The sequence below is a fragment of the Amblyraja radiata genome, chromosome 13 (assembly GCF_010909765.2).
Source record: "Amblyraja radiata isolate CabotCenter1 chromosome 13, sAmbRad1.1.pri, whole genome shotgun sequence".
In the NCBI taxonomy this organism is placed as follows: domain Eukaryota; kingdom Metazoa; phylum Chordata; class Chondrichthyes; order Rajiformes; family Rajidae; genus Amblyraja; species Amblyraja radiata.
The window spans coordinates 57,016,707-57,039,271 of NC_045968.1; the positions used below are offsets into that span (position 1 = coordinate 57,016,707).

Sequence of the window (22,565 nt, forward strand, 5' to 3'; positions counted from 1 at the left end):
GGGAGCGATTTATTTTTTGTTGTTATTGTTAATAAATACCGTTTTGTTTTCTACAAACAGATTCATTGGTTGATTACGATAACACACTTCCTCCCTCAAGGACTTTGGCAGTGAGTGAAGTAATAACAGTTACACGGTTTGAAACCACAGAGCTTTGAAATCTTCACGTAGTCACTCACGTGACTCCGAAGTAAAATAGTAAGATTAAACGAGAACTTACCAGTTTGAAGTTTGATCTGTATTTTATGAGGAGTTACGATGAGGGATTACGTGCCCTCCGCTCCCACCCTCAATAATATGGGCCAAACTGATAAACTGATGTCTCCTTTTCTTTACTATGTTTACTTCAATAACTGTGTCTATCTGTGATTCCACACTGCTGCTTTGAAGTATGCCGTGCATGCGTGCTGAGCGGGTTCTTCACGTAATCCCTCATCGTAACTCCTCATAAAATACAGATCAAACTTCAAACTGGTAAATTCTCGTTTAATCTTACTATTCTGTTAGCCCTAAGAGCTCTATCTAATTCTCTCTTGAATGCATCCAGTGAATCGGCCTCCACTGCCGGAAACGATTGGGAACTTCAGCAGGGGGCCACCTGCTGCCATGTAAGGTGGTGGGCAGAAGATAGGACTATTTGGTGAACTTTTGTAACATTGGCATCAGAAACTTGTGTCCCACAGATGTCAGTGGTTATGGGGAGAAGGCACAAGAATGGGGTTGAGTTAGATCAGCCATGATTAAATAGCGGAGTTGACTTGATGGGCCGGGTGGCCCAATTCTGCACCTATCATCTATGAACTGCCTCGTTGAGGTCTCCTGCATGGTTTTACCGGGTTGTATGCAAAACAAAGCATTTCACTGTACCTAGATACATGTGACAATAACATATCATTGAATCATTGAATCAGAGCCAGTTGCATCTGTAGCTTGGGTAGTTCATGAGAGAAATAACACTGGCATGAACCTGACAATGAGAAAAAAACAGGTCAGATCCAAGATGGCTAATTACAACTCAATCAATTTACTCTCACTCAGCAAGGTGATAACAAGGGTTGTTGATCTTGCTAACAAGCAGCAATTTTTCTTCAATAATTCGCTCACAGAAGATTAAGTTTCAGCAGGTCAACTTGACCAGATATTATCATAGCTTGATCTAAATAATGGACTGAATTCCAAAGCTGAAGATGTTGAGATGGTGAACTGACATATATATTTTATTTACAGTGGTAAGAACGTCCAGGACCACATGGGGCACTGTCCCTTGCCATCAGGGCACACATGTGGTGGCACTGGCGATCTCGGGTCAGTCAGTCTTGGTATTCAAAGGAGGAGGCATAGTTATCTCAGGTTTCTTCATCAGTTCATTCACCCTTGCCTCGAGAGGAGGCACTGGCAGTCTAAGGTTTATCCTGGAGGCTCAGCCTTTACCTCTGCGTGTGTGCACAGTCCATCCGGAAGAGGCACCTGCGTCCCAGGCTTGCCCCAGGCCCCACTTAGTCTTAGCCTCAGTAGAGGCGATGGGTGTCTAGGGTTTCTTCCCGGCAGCTCAGTCTTGATCACACAGTGGCACTTATGGCATTGGGTTTGTCTCAGTCTTCCTCGAACCCGCCACAGCCAGCAGGGAGGCTCCCTACTTTCTCTAACACTCTCTTTCTTCATTCTTCTTCTTCTCTCTCCCACTTTCTCTTAAGCTTCTTCTTTCCCCTTCTCTCCACTGGCTACAATGCCTGGGTTTTCCAGGGATTGGCTGACAAGGTGCAGGTGGCCAAATTGGACCCAGCCATTCCCAATGCTGCTGTGGATTGGTCTCTCCTGTCAGCCCATGGTGGGGATCAGAGCAGCATCAGAGGGAGAGGATGCTGCCACACTATCCATCTCAATTCCATGTTCCTACATTTGACCCAGTAGCCTCTATTCCTTTCCTAACCATGTATTTTCCCAAATGTATTTTAAACACTGATTATACCTGCTTCTGCCGCCTCCTCTGGTAGCTTGCTCTGCAAAGTTCTGTGTGAAAATGTTGCCCCTCAGACCTCACCAATAAAACTAATTTATTTGCTCATTTCATTTGTATTTAGGCCTTTTTCATTTCCTGTAGCTTCCTCATTGAAGTCTATAAATCCCCAACCAACAACCTTTCCGGTTTAAAACCTTTCCCTACTTTCTATTTTTATTATTTTAAGTACGTCTTAAATGTATGTTTCAATGTTTCTTGGTATGTTTTATGTGGGGGGGGGCGGATCAGGGGAATCTTTTTTTCAGTCACTTACCTCGACGGAGATGCGATTTTTCTCCGTGTCGCATCTCTGCCCCCCCCCCCCTGTGGCCGAACAACGTGGAGTGGTGCGGACTTTCCTGAAGACCGGCATGGCGCGGACTTACCATTGTGGAGTCTGCAATCCTTTGCCGAAGATCGCTAGCAAAAGTGCTCCGATCGCGGGGCCGGTGAACTTTGTCTCTGGTAAGAAGCCAACTCGGGAGCTCCGTGCCACGGAGTGTTCGGATCCGTCCCGACGCCGGAGTTTTGATCATCCCGACTCGAGGGCTTGAACATCGGACTGTCTTCAGCGGCAAGTGCTGAAGGATCAAAGGCCCTGACCACAGCTGGACAAGGAAGAAGATGACTGAACTTTATTGCCTTCTATCACAGTATGGAATGTTGATTCCACTGTGGTAAATGTTTATGTTAAATTTTGTTTTATGTGGCTGTGTGTATTGTTGCTCTTCATTTAGTATGGCTCTCAAATATCACTCTACCATAACTGGTGCATGTGACAATAAACGCAAACTTGAACTTGAACTTGATCCCATCAAGGGGGACACGCCCCATTCTGGTTCAGGTGATCCTGCACTACAGTTGCTGCTGTGCCATAGATGGCATCGGTTCCAATGACAAGGAATTCAAGATTCAAGATTCAAGAGAGTTTATTGTCATGTGTCCCAGATAGGACAATGAAATTCTTGCTTTGCTTCAGCACAACAGAATATAGTAGGCATGAATACAGAACAGATCAGTGTGTCCATATATACACACATAAATAAGCAGATAAAGTGCAATGGGCTATTAATGATCAGAGTTTTGTTTGAGTTGAGTTTAATAGCCTGATGGCTGTGGGGAAGTAGCTATTCCTGAACCTGGATGTTGCAGATTTCAGGCTCCTGTACCTTCTACCTGAAGGCAGCGGGGAGATGAGTGAGCGGCCAGGATGGTGTGGATCCTTGATGTTGCTGGCAGCCTTTTTGAGGCTGCCAGCATCATCTTTCTAAATCATCCCATTCCTAAATTGCTCTTCCTAAATCATCCTATTCGCCACGAGTTGCTCGTCGTAATTTGCACGTTGCTCAAGAAATTATACACTGATTTTTAACTTCAAGATGCTGACTTTAAATTTACTCTGTTCTTACCATAGTTAGGACTACAACCACTCTAGCTGTTTGGAAGTATCCCTTCTTTGACACCAGGTAGGCAGTAAACACTTCTGGACTGTCCTTTGTACTTGCAAAGGCTGTCATCCATTCTAGAAATCCTTGACATTTCTATTTTATTTTACCCATCCACATCCACCATCCTAGCTTGGTTTTCTCTCTCATTATCCACACTTCAATCTTTCTCTTCATCTTAATGAATAGCCAATATGTTTACCTGTGATCATACAACCAATGTCTCTGTCTCAGCCTCTGCTAATTCATCATTGCTCTGCTCCATGAAAGATATTTTCTTTTCATTATTTAGACTGTTCATAGTTTGTATGAAACATCCTAAAGGATTCTTAAATGTACATCACATGATGTCTGCAGTGTCAGGATAGAAATTGAGAGATCGACATTAACCCAAAGTTGTAAAGAATAGAATTTGTCCTTTGTGAGCTGAACAGATGCAAAGTTTAGTTTAGTTTAGAGATACAGCGCGGTGCAGCTTTCCCGCACGTACACACTCTCGGGACAATTTTTACACTTACCAAGCCAATTAACCTGCAAACCTGTACGTCTTTGGAGTGTGGGAGGAAACCGAAGATCTCGGAGAAAATCCACGCAGGTCACAGAGAGAACGTATAAACTCCATACAGCCAGCACCCGTAGTCGGGATCGAACCTGGGTCTCTGGCGTTGCAAGTGCTGTAAGGCAACAACTCTAGCGCTGCGCCACAATGCACAAATAAAATTAGTGGAACACTAGAGCCCAAATGGTACCCAGAAGCAGTAAGATTATTTACCATCAGCTATCTTATTAATGTCCACAATTTATATCAGTATAATTTATTTTCTCATATTTTACTTCCATCGTATGTTCTTACATTAGTGAAAATGTAAATATGGTATGACTATGTGTCCATACTATCCTGCAGCTAATGGCCTGAATGCCTAAAGCTAGCCAATAATAAATACCGATGTTTCCTGCAGATTTCTATGAACAAAGTTTAATTAATAGGAATGTATTAAGATTTCTGTGTGGCCCTTTTTCCCAGTGTGGTTGTTCTCCATCAGCAGAAAGCATGCTGCATGAGGACTATATGGACAAGTGGTGATCAGTATATAAGGTAATATTCAAGAAATTTTGTTCTCTCGACAAATTCTGTTCTTTTACTTTAATCTGTGTTTATGATGACATTTCAGTAAATTACATTTTTAATTAGGAAGTGGCAGTAGGCACAAATTTCAAAAGAAATTCAGTAATCCTTTGGTACAATTAATCTAATTTCCATAGTTACCGTACTGATGGAAAAGCATTATAATTGAGATTTTTTCAAAAATCAGTAAGAAAATACCATTCCTAATTAATTTTGGAGCATGCTTCTGAAACACACTTTTTGTGTGATCTGTTTTACTCTGTAAATAAAAGAAACTGCAATTATTACTAACCACATTATTTTTAGATAAGTATTTTTATCACTGCGGCTTAAATTTGCTGCTATCAATTTTGCAGTAGGTCACACCATTACAATACTCAAAAGATGATTACAATTTTAAAATGATGCCAACCGCATGCCCTTACACACCTGTGAGAATATATATTAAATATAACCTACATTCATTTTGATTGGAAAATAATGTGTTAATACATAATTCATTAGCTGACAATGTCAATACTGCAAAGATATGTGCTTAATGTAAAAGGACGTGTAATGGTTGCGTGAAATCCTTTTCCAGAATGTCATGTCACTATTCTGTGATGTGATGAGGAAATCCCACCAAAAAGACTTAAAAGAAAATAATAATTATTTCTACTGACCTACATTGTTATGAGATTCAGCCAAAGGTATTGTCTGATAAGTGATATACGCATGTAATGTGTGCATGGTTTCAGAAAATTCACTTTGTGAATGTACAAACAGCTTAAGGCTGTAGAATATGTCAAAATTAAGACTTAAATTCAAATGGAAAGGAAACATTTAACAAACTTCAGTAATACTGTGTGATTATGAATATGTTAACGATCACTGTATAACTGATGGTGGGAAGGTTATGATTTCAAGCTCTAAGGGCTAGTGTGTGTAGTCTCTTCAGGAAGATGGGAAAGTTCTAAAACAGCCGTAATGTGAGATTGTAGTGGCCATTCATCTAAGATTGGGTGCTGCATTTATCAGACAAAACAGCTGAGATTAAAATTCAAAAATAATTAATTGGCTATGAAGCAGGTTCTTTCCTATGCAGTGCCCCACAAGAGAGTCTTCAGTTATAGTGTCAACGTGAAAGCAACACCTTAACTTTGGAGGTAACTTCTTGCTGAAGACTAAGTGGAAAATCTTTGCTCACTGGATTCCACAGGCTTTTACCTGCTTTTGGCATACCCGCACAGATATTTGTAATGGTCTAAGATAGTAGATGTTCTCACAACTCTTGCCTGACCATAGATAAGTAGGGCTCTATGCCATTATGTACATTTGGAAGCTCTATGATTGTTTTGATATATCTTTAATTACACTGTACCTTGGAGGCGTGGATGACTTGTATCCACACCAGTCTCTGAAGTGATGAATAAGGCCAATATGGGACCCACTGACTCTGCCACAAGTGGGGCAAGAGGTGCTTGAGGGTGCAGGCTGGTGGGTACTTTGGGTAGTGGTGTGTGTCTAAGCTTTTTATTAATGAACTTTCAGGCAGTTTTTGTGGATTATGTTTTCAAAGTAATTTGGCTTGGATTCTGTTCTTTTGATAGTGGCCCTTTATAAGTTTAACGTAGTAGTAACCCTATTTGAATATATTTAAATATTTTTTTTAATTGTAAATAATGGCACAAAAATTATTATTGCATGTTCTCATTACATATGTAATTGTCGCTGTCTCTGCAACTGGAGCGCATAAAGGTCATTTTACTTCCTGTAATGTGAAAGCTGTATACAATCTATGTTTTGTCTATTGACTGTGGAACCTTCAAATCAGTCTGTAGTATATACATGGAGATATTAAGTGTGCACTGCGTTAAAGGATTCATTGTTTGAATGCAAAAAGAAAAGATGAATAGACTAGTCACAAATTAAGGTCACCAAAGCTGATTACAGTGGAACTCTCTTAATTCTCAATTGTCTGCAAATAAGTTGGTCTTAAATTGGAGCTGATCTCTGCAAATCTGCATGGATTTTTCTTGTAACAAAAAAAGGTTGACGTGGATCCAGGGCCGGATTTACCTATAGGCTTCATAGGCTGAAGCCTAGGGCCTCAAAATCTGGGGGGGCCTTGTGTCTACTCGAGGTAAGTAGTGGAATATTGCGTTGTGTCTGCGGTGTCTGTGGTGTCTGCGGCGCGGAGTTGGAGCCTCGCTGCGTGGGGGGAGGGAGATAGGGGAAGGGAGGGAGAGAGGGGGGGGATGTGAGAGGGGGAGAGACAGAAGGGGGGAGAGACAGAAGGGGGGAGAGACAGAGGGGGGAGAGAGAGTGAGGGGTGGGGGGGGGGAGAGAGAGAGAGGGGGGAGAAAGAAAGGGGGAGGGGGGAAGGGGGGGAGAGAGAGAGATGAGGACAGAGAGAGAGGTGGAGGGAGAGGGAGAGGGAAGGAGGAGGGGGGAGAGGGAAAGGGGGCTTACCTTTAGTGAGATTGCAAAATTAAGGTAGGTTTTTGAGCAATTATATTTTCTCCTCCATATGAATAATATCAAACAATTGTAACTGCTTTCTTTTCCTTGATAACAATACTGAAAAATATGAATTCCATAGTTTGCGTCTTTCTTTTTGCATCATATCTTTAATGTGCACACACTAACACAGTCGAACAGTAACAGGCAATCGAAACAACACACAAAACATTTTCTAAAAAAAGGTTTTATTTACTGCAAAAACTTACAGTATTTTATTTGCAGTGTTTGCATGCTCCTTTGTACCATTTTACAGTACCTTGATTATTAAAACAAGGACAACTTCAATTCTTGATTTTAAAAATGTATACAACAATGACCCCAATCATCCCATTCCAACCACTCATTAATCTTGACTCAACCATAATTAATTCTGAAATATTGGTCATAAAGTTGGTGCAAAAAAGCTCCAAAATAAGGCTCAGAATGCACCAAAGAGCATCTGAAACCCCAGAGCTTCCAGGGCCCTTAAGCGGGTCCTGGACCCTGGCTGCAAGGGACTTTGAGCTTTGCGCTTGTGATATGCGCTGCGTGCACTTATTTCACATAACATTTTTATAATACTGCCATGCCGCCCCCCTTTTTGAAAAGCTTTGTACGGGCCTGGTATATAATATTTTTGACACTCTCATAGGCCTTTCTTACATATGCTGTCACAACGCACTTTAGTCTCTAAACAACACTTCAGTAATTTTCCTTGCCCTCCATTTCAGAATAATAGTGTTTTAAGTTGATAACTCGACACTAGCACTGGCAATAAATAAAAAGCGCAGCTTTCCAGCCCTTATCCCATTGGCCACGCTCGGATGCACATCAGTGTCAATCTGGTGGACTCCATCTTCCTCTCGTCGTGGGGGTGGGGGATTGGGAGGGGCCTCACGTGGAATAGCCTCTTCATCTAAATCCGGCCCTGCATGGATCTGCTTTGCAGCAAAAGGAGTTAAGGCTGGAATATATGTTAAAATAACACTATGCTGCAGGTATATAATTTACATGACTTTTCACCTGGATTCATCAGTCATGATGAAGATACATGAAGCAATGTGAGTTAATAAACAGGTTGTGTATAGGAAGGAACTGCAGATGCTGGTTTAAACCAAAGATAGACACAAAAAGCTGGAGTGACGGAGCAGGTCAGACAGCATCTCGAGAGGAAAGGAATAGCTGAGGTTTCTGGTCGAGACCCTTCTTCAGACTTCTTCAGTCCAAATCCTGATTTTGTAGTTTCAAATCAAGGAAGGTGAGGTGAGGTGATGATGGGGTAGTTGAAATTTAGATTTAGATACAAATTTTAAAATGGGTCCAAGTGTATTGGCTGATAGTTGCACATAACATTGTATTCCTATACATTTTGTTCTCTGATCCGCAACAAAGTTTAGAAAATGAGTAAAACTGCTGTTGGTACTTGTACACCATTTGCCCGAGTGGCCAAAGATTTCCACTGACGATAAAGCGATGAAGAATACTTGTACAGTTTTAGATATTTATATTTAACACAATTGTTTTGCATTCAATTAAATGACAAACAATCGGATATGACTGAATGTGTAGGAAGGAACTGCAGATGCTGGTTTAAACCGAGGATAGACACAAAATGCTGGAGTAACTGAGCGGGACAGGCAGCATCTCTGGAGAGAAGGAATGGATGACATTTTGGCTCAAGACCCTTCTTCATTCCTTCTCTCCAGAGATGCTGCCTGGCCCGCTGAGTTACTCCAGCTTTTTATGTCAATCTGGACGTGATTTCTGGAACAAAATGTTGGAAAATAGGCAAGAATAATAAGTACTAAAAGCACACAACTTTTGACCAAGAGAGTGAGTGTAATCTTTGGTGGGGATTCAAATGAGTGAACCCTGGCAAAGAACATCATTAGGAAGACCTTCACCAGAAGGACATATCAATTTGGGCAATAAATGCTGTACTGCCAATGACATCCACATCCGATCAGATCATTTATTGAGGCTAAAGTCTTCTTCTTATACTTTGTTATTTGAATCATTTATCTCTTCATTCAGTTTCTCCCCTCATTCACTCTCAATGGAGAGCAATATCACGGTACGTGTGAGGCAGATAAACCACTGTCAATTATTTTTCACTCCCGTTGAAGTTGAATTTGACCTATTTATCTTTTAATTGTTTCTACTGTATTTGGATAACGTATGCATCGACACAGTAACACACTCCTGAAATGGAACTGTGTGCTTCCTGCGTAATTTTAATTGTGTCCGATGCTGTAACTTGCATTTCTCATTTCAATTAAGTACCGAATTAAAAACATGGAGCCAATATTTTTCAGATTTTGTTGGTCTTAAGAGAAACGACACAACCACAAATGATAGAGTTACTTTGCCCAGTCAATTTGTTTTTATTCTGGAGGATGTATCCTTTGGTGAGTAAGCAGCCTTGACTCAGAAATCCTTTGTTTGTCATAGAAAAGCTGGAAAAGTCACATGGCCAACAAACGGTTACTCTATTATACAAGCAAAACAATGGCATGTTCATGTTTGCTCTAATTATTATTCTGCGAATGCACTAATTTGTTACATCCAAGATGACAGTTAGTTTGGTCCATGAAAAAGGCAGTGTGCCAGTGGCTGGACTTTTATAAAAGGACTTCTTTCATTCGGGGCAGTGAGACAAAAATTAGCCTGCAGAGTGTGTGGGTGGGGAAGGAGAGCTTGCCAGCATAATCAGACTGGTACGGAGGTTTACCACACAGGCTGCTGATCTGGGCCAAACCATGACTTCACTAAATGTCAGCTCCAGCGGCTACATTTTTAAATGACTGGTGTTCTTTTGGAGAAACAAAAGACAATACATCGGGTGCAGGTTCAGAAACAGTGCCCTGTGGGACATAGGCCACTGCTATAAAACTATGCTGGAGTGTAGTGGGTAGTCATTTCCTTGCATTAGATGGGAATAATTAATTTTAGCGATGAGGAACAAAAAAATGTTACAGTTGAACTTTTTCTACTCACTGGGAAATTCAGGATTAATGTTACACCCTATTTCTGAAGATGTATCAGTTACTAGCGTCTCCTGCTGTTCACTACCATACAGACTACTAAATTGATAGCAAATACTCACCATGATGTTTCCAATATTACTTCACAAGCTAGCATTCATGAAGGATAAGGGCAGGGCAAGGATATGAGCAGCAAGCACATGGGGATGTCACCACCTAGGGGCACCCCTCCAGGAGACTTGGAAATATATTGTCTGGTCCTTCATTGCTGCTCGGCCTACATCATGGAAATCCTGCTCATCAGCACTGTGGAAGGATCTTTATCAGCACGACTGCTGATGTTCAAGAAGACACCTCATCATTAGTACTTTGGTCTTTTACACTAACACAATCCCACACACACTAGGGACAATTTAGAATTTATACCAAGCCAATTCACATAAACCTGTACGTCTTCAGAGTGTGGGAGGAAACCGAAGATCTCGGAGAAAACCGCGCAGGTCACGAGGAGAAAGTATAAATTCCATACAGACAAGCACCCGTAGTCAGGATTAAACCCATATCTCTCTTGCTGTAAGGCAGCAACTCTACCTCTGCCTCGCCCAATCTTGACAAAATGTTCACATCCCATGAATTAACTTTTACAGAAACAAATACAGGCAACCTCTCGGTAATGGGGGGGAGTGCCTTCTGAGAAAACAGTGCACATTGTAATTTTACATCAATTTAGAAACAATAAGTTTTATTCCATAGAACATAGAAGTTGGGAGGTCATGTTGCAGTTGCATAAGACGTTGGTGAGGCCAGATTTAGAGTATTGTGTTCAGTTCTGGGCACCATGTTATAGGAAAGATGTTGTCAAGCTGGAAAGGGTGTAGAGAAGATTTACTAGGATATTGCCAGGAATAGAGGGTCTGAGCTATAGGGAGAGGTTGAGTAGTCTGGGACTCTATTCCTTGGAGCGATGTGGGGTGATCTTATAGAGGTGTATAAGATCATGAGAGGAATAGATCGGGTGATGCCCAGAGTCTCTTGCCCAGAGGTGAATCGAGGACCATAGGACATAGGTTTAACGTGAAGGGGAAAAGATTTAATAGGAATTTGAGGGGTAATGTTTTCACACAAAGGGTGGTGGGTGTATGGAACTAGCTGCCAGAGGAGGTAGTTGAGGCTGGGACTATCCCAACATTTAAGAAGCAGTTAGACAGGTACATGGATAGGACATGTTTGGAGGGATATGGACCAAATGCTGGTAGGTGGGATGAGTGTAGCTGGGCCAGTTTCCACACTGTTTCACTCTTTGACTCTATGACTCTAGCTCAAGTTTTTAAGTAGTGATTTGAGAATTCTATAAGGGAGAATTTCCAAAGCCAAATGGTCCAACCCAGCGATCTGTATATTTGTACACTTATAAATATACAGTATACTGTATATTTATACTTTTACTTTATTCTAATGTTGTGCCTCCTCTTCTCAGTATTTGTTACATACACTCTTTAGGTTAATGGAGCATTGTTAATAATTTAAACTACCAAAGAAAGATACTTTATGTATAAAACTCAGGGGAACAGGCAGCATGTCTGGATAGAAGGAATGGGTGACGTTTCGGGTCAACACCCTTGTAGTACTGTTCTTAAAGTGACAGCTACCAATGTTATGCTAAATTGCATCTAAAAGATGGTGAGAACATATGATGGATAATGCTACATGGTATATTGTGACAATGCTTCTACTTCTATATACTGGACATTTGTCCTCGCTCCCCAGCACCCCCCCCCCCCCCCCCCCCTTCATCCTGAGGAAGACTTTTGACCTCAAACACCGACACATCCTTTTTGCCGCCACTTGACCTGCTGAATTTTCCAGCAATTTCCTTTTTCTCCAGATTCCAATATCTGTTTTTGTCTCCATGGCTATTGGCCATGGTTACAGGTAATTTGTAAGCAAAGCTAAATGTCTTCCTTGGTGATGTATACAGACTTTCCTATCATTCCTCTGACTGTAATTGTCAATTGATGGTCGAACCCCTATGTGTATCTTGTAAGGCATTGCAGTGATTTCTATACAGCTTCCACCTTATGTAGAATACACTGCAATATAAGGATGGATTTCATCTCAGTATAGTGACAAGCTCCATTGTTAGAAATGGAAATAATGGTACTAACGTTTTATTAATTGTTATGTGACAGAGCGCAAAGGCTGTTCAGGAGTGTACATATTATAAAATCAGTTGATCAGTGTCATAGTCCTATGAAATGACACTTCTGTTTACTGACTTCAATTTGGCCAAAAACGTGCAAATGCTGGTTGTTTTGTACATTGCTTTTCAACAAAAAAGAGTGCACTTTAGAAAACAGTGTATAAATTCCCAGCTCACCTTGACCTCATCAGTGTCTTTATTCAATACAAATAGAAGTGCATTTGCATTGTGGCCTTGAGAATCACAATATTGCAGTTTTTAGTTGATTTTTCAGAGCTCTTTCATTTCATTCTCAGTTACTGTAGGTGTTTCTTTCCTTTTCCCGTTGAAGCTCGGTGTACAAGCAATTGAAAGCGTTGGTTGCTGGGAACCGTTTGCTGGTACAAACAGATTGCCTTTCATTTTGCAAAAGGTATTTGATTTTGCTATTCCAACATTGTGGAATCCAAATACAATTTTATCAAATTAATTTCATCCAAGAATACTAAAGAAAATGTATTGTGTGGTCACTTGTCGCCAAGGAGTAAATATAAAAGTCATCAAACAAATAGCAAAAGAGTACCAAAGCAATTTGTAAGAAATTGGTCATTCTCTTTTGCTTACATGCTCATTGTATTTTCTGCTGGCTCTTCGATCATAGACGTAAAAAGCACAATAATACAATGGCCCTCGTCCAATGCAGAGATGGATAATTCCAGTAATTTGTGGCTTTTATTCCTATTGGAACTGAGCTGGGAAAAGGGAGTGAAAATGTGCTGTTTGATTGCTTGGTTTCATTTAACAAGATAGATGGGGAAACATTTTACAATACAAATGCAAGCCATTCAACCTGAGATTAAATTCCTGAATTGCAATTATCTTTGAAAGTTAACGTGCTCCAATTTCTGAATTAAATAGCAGCAGTAAAATTCTGTACATTGTTTTTGCAAAGACAATTTTGGTCAAGACCAAATCATTTAAAAAGTATCCTATTAACATGTAACAAAACTATAAACAAGGCATACAGTATATTATTAAATGCTGCCAAATCTACTTTGATGTATGTGATGTGTGAGTTTTGCTTGTGGATACTAATCTTTTATTTGATCCATCTCGTGGTGCTTTCTTCTGATGATAAGTCTTGCATAAAAATCTACAAAGTGAATATAAACTTGCTAGAACGACAGACTGAAAAGATCAGACTTTCTAGGCCACTAGCTGTCATGGAATCTTAGTTTTAATATTTAGATTGCTAATGGCTAGATAACATCTGCATATTGGAGGCTGATCACACTGCTTAATATATAAACAGCTTATTTCTCACCGGGAGCTAAAAGGTTCTGCTCCTGTTATTTACCCATGAAAAATTGGCAGACAATTGGAATGATAGCAGGTCATAATTCTTATTGCGGAAGTCAATTTTCTTCAGTATCAAACACAAGAAAATCATGATTGGTACTAATGTAATCGTGTAATACTTCTATAATAATAATAATAATAAATTTTATTTAATGGGCGCCTTTCAGACATCTCAAGGACACCTTACATAGTAATCGGAATAAAAACATATAATCGGAATAGAACAGGTAAAAAAGACATCACAGAGACACAAATTAAAAACAGAATTCAATCCAAAAACAGAAAATCAAAAACACAGTGTGAAGAGAGAGCAGCGGCAGCCAAAGCGCGCCAGCGTCCACTCTCTCTTCACGGCAGCCATCTTGGACACAGACCTACAGGACTACAATTAATGGGTGAGAATCCAAAGATTTTCCATCGATTGATGAATGGAAAAGCACAAATAGAATACACTCCAATGGCAACTGATTAAAGATTTGTCGGAAAGAACTGCGGATGCAGTTTACACTGATGATAGACACAAAATGCTGGAGTAACTCAGCGGACCAGGCAGCATCTCTGGAGAGAAGGAATGGGTGACATTTTGGGTCGAGACCCTTCTTCAGACAGAATTTAAAAAAACATTCCTATGTGTTCTATGCAGACAAACCTTGGGTATGCAAAATGAAGAATTTCACTGTGACTTGTCACATGTGACAATAAAGTATTCATTCATGCATTGAGCTTTTGGATAGTTGACCATTTGTCACTTGTACAATAAAAGTGAAGTTACAAATTGGTTTCAACTGAATTTCAGCTTATAAACCTATCCTATTTTGTGAACATATCCACTATCCACTGTGTTGTTGGAAGGAATGTTGTGAGAGAGGTTTTGGATCTGGATAGGTAGGTCCATTTAGATTTTTGTAATCTCATGTTAGGATCTCACTGTGGTTTCTTGTTGATGACACTGCAGAAATGAAATATTATGATGGTACTCAGCTAGAATTATATTGGAAAAATTATACATTGAGAGAAATTTACATCTCTTTGTTGTTTATTTTTTGAATTTGCTTTGGATGATTTGGTTTTTATTCAAAAAAATATTGGAGTGGACGTGTTTGGTGCGGTTTACTTTTTAGTGTAGTTTTGTACTCCAATGGAGTACTAGTGAAAACAGCATGAGCTATTCAAAAATCCAGTATCGTGAAAGAGAGGAGTGTTTAATTCGAACAGAGGTGGGATGTGGGACACTGCTTGTTTGCTGGTACTAGTTGCAGATAGCTTAAATTCCCAGAGAGATTATTTTTTTCTTTGTTGAGTAGATTTGTTCGCAAAGCAAAAGAGATTTATCTGACATTTAATTAAAAGTCAGTGCTGATCTCATGCACATTGAGGTTGCTTACTTGTTTCACTGATGCCGGAACAAACATTTCTTTAATGAGACTATGCCACATTCTCATCTGGCTGGAGATGGATAGATAATGATCAGTCCTATTCAGAATCACTGCCTTGACCTATGACACAGTGAGTGCTGCAACTTGTTGTCGAGAGGGGACTTCGGCACTCATTAATATGCATACAACTTTCTACTTCCAAAAGGACTGTGTGGTTCTTTCTGTGCTGGATATTGTTGTGCACAGTATTTTGGCAGCTGAGAACAAGAATTGAAGCCTTCAGCTTGCAGACTCATGATGACATAATCCTATAGTAATTCCACATTCTGTGGTAATTTATCACGACAAAAGTTCTTAATCAGCTAATGGCAGAGAAAAAGTCGATTGCTATCATTCAGGATAAATTAATAAGTGACACCAAGAATATACTTTGTTCATCCGCTTTCTGACCTTTCTAGGTTTAAGCATATTATTGGCCCGAGTTACTGTTTCATCCACTGGTGTAATATTTGACACACTTTGGGGGAGTACAATAGCATTAGAAATTCAGATAATGTTGTTCTCTAACCAGCCAAACTGGTTGGAAAACAACTAACACAACATAAAAACATAGAAACATAGAAAATAGGTGCAGGAGTAGGCCATTCGGCCCTTCGAGCCTGCACCGCCATTCAATATGATCATGGCTGATCATCCAACTCAGTATCCCATCCCTGCCTTCTCTCCATACCCCCTGATCCCTTTAGCCACAAGGGCCACATCTAACTCCCTCTTAAATATAGCCAATGAACTGGCCTCAACTACCTTCTGTGGCAAATACTACAAGCAATAACAACTGTAGTATTTGCCAAATCAATCCTTAAAATAATGTTGCTATTTATTCTCTTTAAAAATCTAAACTTTTGAGGACTGATGAACTGCAATTAATTAATATCATGACAAGGAACTGCAGATGCTGGTTTGTCTATCTTTGCAATTAATTACTTCTAAATCCGAGTGTGTTACTTTTTAAGAACATTCATCCTTCATAAACTTCACAAAGAGTATGTGGAGCTTAAAACAAGCCACTAACCCTCTGAGGTCTGTGCTCTTGAGCATTTGCCAAGTCTCTGCTCTCTAGCACAGTTAGAATTCACAAGAACCTCACAGCAGAACAGAGCCTGTGACCAGAAGGATAGCACCAAACAGTGTTCACGACTTCACAAGTGCCAGATTTGAAGAGTTGGCTCTCAAATATCACCTCACACTCCATGACCTATAATACCTTCTTTGGAATGATCCACAAACTCCAATGCAAGCCCCCTAATGTACCTTCTCAGACAAACCCATATCCTGAGTTTCATTACAGTACCTCAAATCATTGCCAGCCTGAAAAAAAACTCTAAAAATGACCAATAAATATTAAAAACTTGAACTTGGTTTTTGACAGATTTACCATCAAAGACCCAGACTCTTCCAAAGTAATAGAAAATTGTGCCCACTTTGCAATAAAGCTCATTATAAAACATTTGCCTCTTACCAAGGGACTACTCTTGAAGGAAAGGTGTGAAATAAGGACATGCTAATTACACCCTTTAGCCTTGAAGTGTGGCTCTCCAGTGTGAAATCAATGCATTGTTCTAATTTTGAGTACTTTTATAGCTCCTCTGATCAACATTTAAAAAAAATGATTATGAAATACTTCATAAAGTACCATTAGATATTGTACTAAATTTAATCACAGGTGGATTTGAAAAGAGTGTAATATGTGAAGCAAGTGTAAACTCTAAATTGTCGTCAGGTGGATTAAGTTATACCAGTGAGCTCACAAGAACAACTTTCATAAGGTAAATGTGTATTTCATGTATTTCCTAACAGTCTCTGCAGAATCAATACTTTATTTTATGGTTAATTCACCTACTTTATCCAGCACCTCCTGATCCACTTCATCCTGATTGCATATTGGTGCTAGGCCCTCTCAATATACAATATACAAGCATAAATGTTATTCAACTAGCTTGTGCCTTGGAGTAGTAGACACAGTGAATGGTTATATATACAGTGAATGGTCACAGTCTTTGGCCCCATGGTATGAAAGTCCAAAACTAGATTTAAGGTGAGAGGGGACAGATTTCAAGGGTACATGAGGGGCATGTTTTTCACCTAGAAGGTGGTTGGTTATGTGGAGCAGGTTGCTAGAGATAGTGATGGAAGCAGGTACATTTACACTGTTTAAAGGACATTTGGACAATTACATGGATGGGTATGGTTTAGAACGAAATCGGCTAAGCACAGGCAAATCGGACTAGCTAATAGGGAAATTGGTCGGCATGGATGAGTTGCACCGAAGGGCTTGTTTCTGTGCTGGATTATTCTATAACTCTATAATAGTAAGGTGAGTGAGTGTCTCCAACCTCCGAGAGGAACATATGGCCTCCGTAGTCCATTTCCAATCCACCCCCTCCCAATATCACTTATTTTACCATCCATAACAACAGGGCACTTGACTACTTCGCCTTTTCATGCCAGTCACGTACACATTCTTATTCTTTGCTCTTTTCACAGCAGATTTCCTGTATTTATTAACAGACTTTGCAGAATCAGTAGTTTCTTTCATGGTCACTTCCTCAATCCACCCACTCTTCATCTGAACCTTCCTATCCTGATTGCATATTGAGTCTTGGCCTTCTCAGTATATACACAAGCAGAAATCTTATTCAGCTTGCTTCTGCTTTAGGGTAGACACTTCGTTTTTTTTTCTCTTTGTCGGACAGTACTAAACAATGGACTGTGTTGAGAAAAGTGGAGCAAAAAGCTTTTGAAATAAGTTGTTCTGTATAACTTTGTGCATCCGGAAGGTTTAGGCTTTGAGCTCACCTGAATAGGATATCTGGCTTTTACTGGGATCCTTCATGAAGGGAAAACACCCAGGAGTCTTAATTTGGTGGACAGTGACCTTCCCAAGAATCTGGGCAAGTACCTTGCTTCGGCGGCTTCGACCACCCTGGGCCGCGGAGTTGAACCGGCCCGTTCGTGGAGCTTGGATTCAGCCACGGGACTGACATTACTTACCATCACCCGGTGGGGTCACAACATCCGAAGCCTGGAACGCCTCGGCGCAGAGGGAGAATAAGAAGGGAAGAGACAAAGACTTAAGACTTTTGCCTTCCATCACAGTGAGGAGGTGCCTAGTAAACTCACTGTGGTGGATGTTAATTTGTGTTTATTGTGTGTTTTTGTCATTTTTTACTATATGCAGGACTGCAAGGCAACAAAATTTCATTCAGACCGCAAGGTCTGAATGACAATAAAGGCTACTTTGACTTTGACTTTGAGAAGTAGAGAGATAGAATGTGTAAGAAGGAACTGCAGATGCTGGTTTAAACTGAATTTAGGCACAAAAAGCTGGAGCAACTCAGCGGGTCAGACAGCATCTCTGGAGAAAATGAATAGGTAGAATAGATAGGAGACCTTATAACACTTTCCACTAGTCTTGCTAAAATAGTACTACTTCCATTCAAAAATTGTAAAGGTGTACCGGTACTGAAAATCTAAAAAAGTGCTGGAAATGCACTGTAGGGCAGGCAGGGACCTCTGGTAATCTTCATCACAACCTCAGTCATTGAAATGTCAACTCTGTTTCTCTCGATGTTGTCTGACCTGCTGAATCTTTCCCGCATTTTCTGTTAGCTACACTTTCATTGTTTCCCCAAGTTATTCCTCCTCAAAGATTGCTGGAATAAACCCCACTATCGGTCAACAGGACTATTTACTCAACCTTGCATTGTGTGGTGACAGCTGCACAGTATATTTGTCTCCAGATGTTTTTGTGGGTTTTTTTCATCCTAATTCTACTCCCTCTCAGTGGAAGGCAGTGAATTTAAATTAACTTCAGTCTGAAGAAGGGTTTCGGCCCGAAACGTCACCTATTTCCTTCGCTCCATAGATGCTGCTGCACCCGCTGAGTTTCTCCAGCATTTTTGTGTACCAGTGAATTTAAATAGTTTTGAATTTCCTTTCCTACCTTTAGGGATGCAGTGGCATAGTACTGTTCGGCTGTGTGGCCTTCAACTGGCACAACTGATGCTGTTTGGAATTATTTAGTTTACTTTAGAGACACAGTTTGGAAATAGGACCTTTGTCCCACTGAGTTCACACCAGCCCTATGTTATCCCATTTAGGCAACCACTCCTTACACGCTAAGGGTGATTTACAGAGGCTAGTTAACTTACAAACCAGCATGTCTTTGAGATGTGGGAGAAAACCGGAACACTTGGAGGCAGCACACATGGCCACAGGGAGAACGTGCAAACTCCACAGAGACATCTGCCGAGATCCGGGTCTGTGGTGCTGTGAGGCAACACTATGCCACTGTGTCACCGTTAATGGGCAACTGAATTTTACAGGTGCACTAAAGCCAAAGCCATACACTTGGCAGTGCCCAACATTCCCTTGTAACTAGGTGTTCTTTGGCATGATCAGAAATGTGGGTGAGGTTCAAACCATATCTGTTGGCTGACTGGCTCTTCTTTCTTAATGTGGTGAATCCATGCAAACCAGATTGCTGCTGAGGGGATCTCAAGGTGTGTGGAGATCTGAGAAAGATATTTTTGGTGCTATCTTTCCTTGAGCTTGGAATCAACGAGGACTCCATTACTGAGGGCTCTGAAATGGCCACATTCTTCATGGTGGCCTACAGCTCGGCCAGATAGTCAGGAAGCTCTGACGATAGAGACAAAAAGCTGGAGTAACTCAGCGGGACAGGCAGCATCTCTGGAGAGATGGAATGGGTGACGTTTCGGGTCGAGACCCTTCTTCAGACCCTTCTTCAGTCAGGAAGCTTGGCCTAGGATTGTAAACTGGAATATAGATCCTCTCAGAACTGTGTCAGGAAATACTGATGCTGAGATGCCAAAAAGGTCGGTTAGACCTTCAGCCTAAAGATTGTGTCCTATTAAAGTTAATTTAATGATTTTCAGAGGCAGACTGCAATGCTTTGATGTGAGAACATAGCATGTTTATGGTACAGACCCAGGATTAATCACTACTCAATGATTTCAGGCAAAACATGGGGAAGGTTTGAAACTTCATGCAGTTAAACTTTCTTACTTGTTATTAAATTGGAATCTTCTCAGCTGCTTGTCATAAATGTTTGAAGGTTTTTATGTTCATAAGTCATAGGAGCAGAATTAGTCCATTGAGTCAATCGTGGCTGATCTACAGTGCATTCAGAAAGTATTCAGACCCCTTCACCTTTTCCACATTTTGTTACGTTACAGCCTTATTCTAAAATGGATTAAATACATTTTTTTTATCATCAATCTACACACAATACCCCATAATAAAAAAGTGAAAACAGGTGTTTATAAATTTTTGCAAAGTAATTGAAAAGAAATAACTGAAATATCACATTTACATAAGTATTCAGATCCTTTACTCAGTACTTTGTTGAGGCACCTTCTTGGGTATGACGCTACAAGCTTGGTACACCTGTATTTGGGTGATTTCTTCCATTCTTCTCTGCAGATCCTCTCAAGCTCTGTCAGATTGGGTGGGGAGCGTCGAAGCACAGCTATTTTGAGGTCCCTCCAGAGATGTTCGATCGGGTTCAAGTCCGGGCTCCGGCTGTGCCACTCAAGGACATTCACAGACTTGTCACAAAGCCTCTGCTACGTTGTCTTGGCTGCATGCTTAGGGTCATTGCCCTGTTGGAAGGTGAACCTCTGCCCCAGTCTGAGGTCCAGAACGCTCTGGAGCAGGTTTTCATCAAGGATCTCTCTGTACTTTGCTCCGTTCATCTTTCCCTCAATACTGACTAGTTTCCCAGTTCCTGCCGCTGTAAAACATCGCCACAGCATGATGCTGCCACCATCATGCTTCACTGTAGGTATGGTATTAGCCAGGTGTTGAGCGGTGCCTGGTTTCCTCCAGACGTGATGCTTGGCATTCAGGCCAAAAACCTCAATCTTGGTTTCATCCAAACCAAAAAATCTTGTTTCTCATGCCTTTAGGCAAACTCCAAGTGGGCTGTCATGTGCCTTTTACTGAGGAGAGGCTTCTGTCTGGCCACTCTACCATAAAGGCCTGATTGGTGGAATGCTGCAGATATGGTTGTCCCTCTGGATGGTTCTCCCATCTCCACAGAGGAACTCTGGAGCTCTGTCAGAGTGACCATCGGGTTCTTGGTCACCTCCCTGACCAAGGCCCTTCTACTCCGATTGCTCAGTTTGGCCGGGCGGCCAGCTCTATGAAGTGTCCTGGTGGTTCCAAAGTTGTTCCATTTAAGAATGACGGAGGCCACTGTGCTCTTCGGGTCCTGCAATGCTGCAGAAATTGTTTATACCTTTCCCCAGATCTGTGTCTCGACACAATCCTGTCTCGGAGGTCTACGGACAATTCCTTCGTTTTCGTGGCTTGGTTTTTGCTCTGACATGCACTGTCAACTGTGGGACCTTATATGGACAGGTGTGTGCCTTTCCAAATCATGTACAATTTACCACTGGTGGACTCCAATCAAGTTGTGGAAACATCTCAAGGATAATCAATGGAAACAGGATGAAACAAAGCTCAATTTTGAGTGTCATAGTAAAGGGTCTGAATACTTATGTAAATGTGATATTTCAGTTATCTATTTATAATTACTTTGCAAACATTCTAAACACCTGTTTTCGCTTCTTCAATCTGGGGTATTGTGTGTAGATTGATGATAAAAAAATGAATTTAATCCATATTAAAATAAGGTTGTAACGTAACAAAATGTGAAAAAGTGAAGGGGTCTGAATACTTTCTGAATTAACTGTATCTTTCCCTCTTAACCCCATTCCCCCACCTTCTGCCCATAACCTTTGACACATTTACTAATCAAGGATCTGTCAATCTCTACTTTAAAAATACCCAATGACTTGCTCTCCACTGTGGCAATTAATTCCACAGATTCACCACCCTCTGACTAAAGAAATTCCACCTTGTCTCCTTTCTAAGGAATTGTCTTTTTATTCAGAAGCTGTGCCATCTGGTCCTAGGCTCTCAGACTGGTGGAAACATCCTCTCCACATCCACTCTGTCCATGCCTTTCACTATTTGTTCATTTCTAATGAGGTCCCCCTCATCTTTCTACACTCCAGAGAGTACATGTCCTGATCCTTCAAACACTCATTTTATGTTTACTCAATCCTCCCTGGATCATTCTCATAAACCTCCTCTCGGACTGTCCCCAATGCCAGCATATGGGGCCTTAAACTGCTCACAATACTTCAAACGCAGCCTGACAAGTGCCTTATAAAGCCGTGGCATTATATCCCTGCTGTTATGGTCTAATCCTCTCGAAATGAACACTAATATTGCATTTGTCTTCCTTGCAACTTGTAAATTAAACTCTTGGGAATCCTGCACTAGCAAGTCCCTTTGCTCCTTGGAAATCAGAATCTTCTCCCCATTTAGATAATAGTTTACGTCTTTATTCCTACTACCAAAGTGCACTTTGCTGCACTGTATTCCATCTGCTTTGCCCACTCTTCCCAACCTGTCCAAGTCCGCCTGCTACCTGCCCCTCCACCTATCTTCATATCATCCGCAAACTTGGCCACAAAGCAATCTCTTCCATCGATAAAATTATTAACATACAACGTGAAATGTAG

General features: G+C 40.9%; 1 long non-coding RNA gene across 1 annotated transcript; it reads right to left on the reverse strand.

Moving 5' to 3' along the window:
- Nucleotides 1-1,676: 1,676 nt before the first annotated feature.
- LOC116980194 lies at nucleotides 1,677-19,245 on the reverse strand. The gene is made up of 3 exons (XR_004413887.1): nucleotides 19,115-19,245; nucleotides 3,569-3,572; nucleotides 1,677-1,688 (listed from the first exon to the last, which is right to left on the reverse strand). It is a non-coding gene; the product is annotated as an uncharacterized LOC116980194 (long non-coding RNA).
- Nucleotides 19,246-22,565: the final 3,320 nt, after the last annotated feature.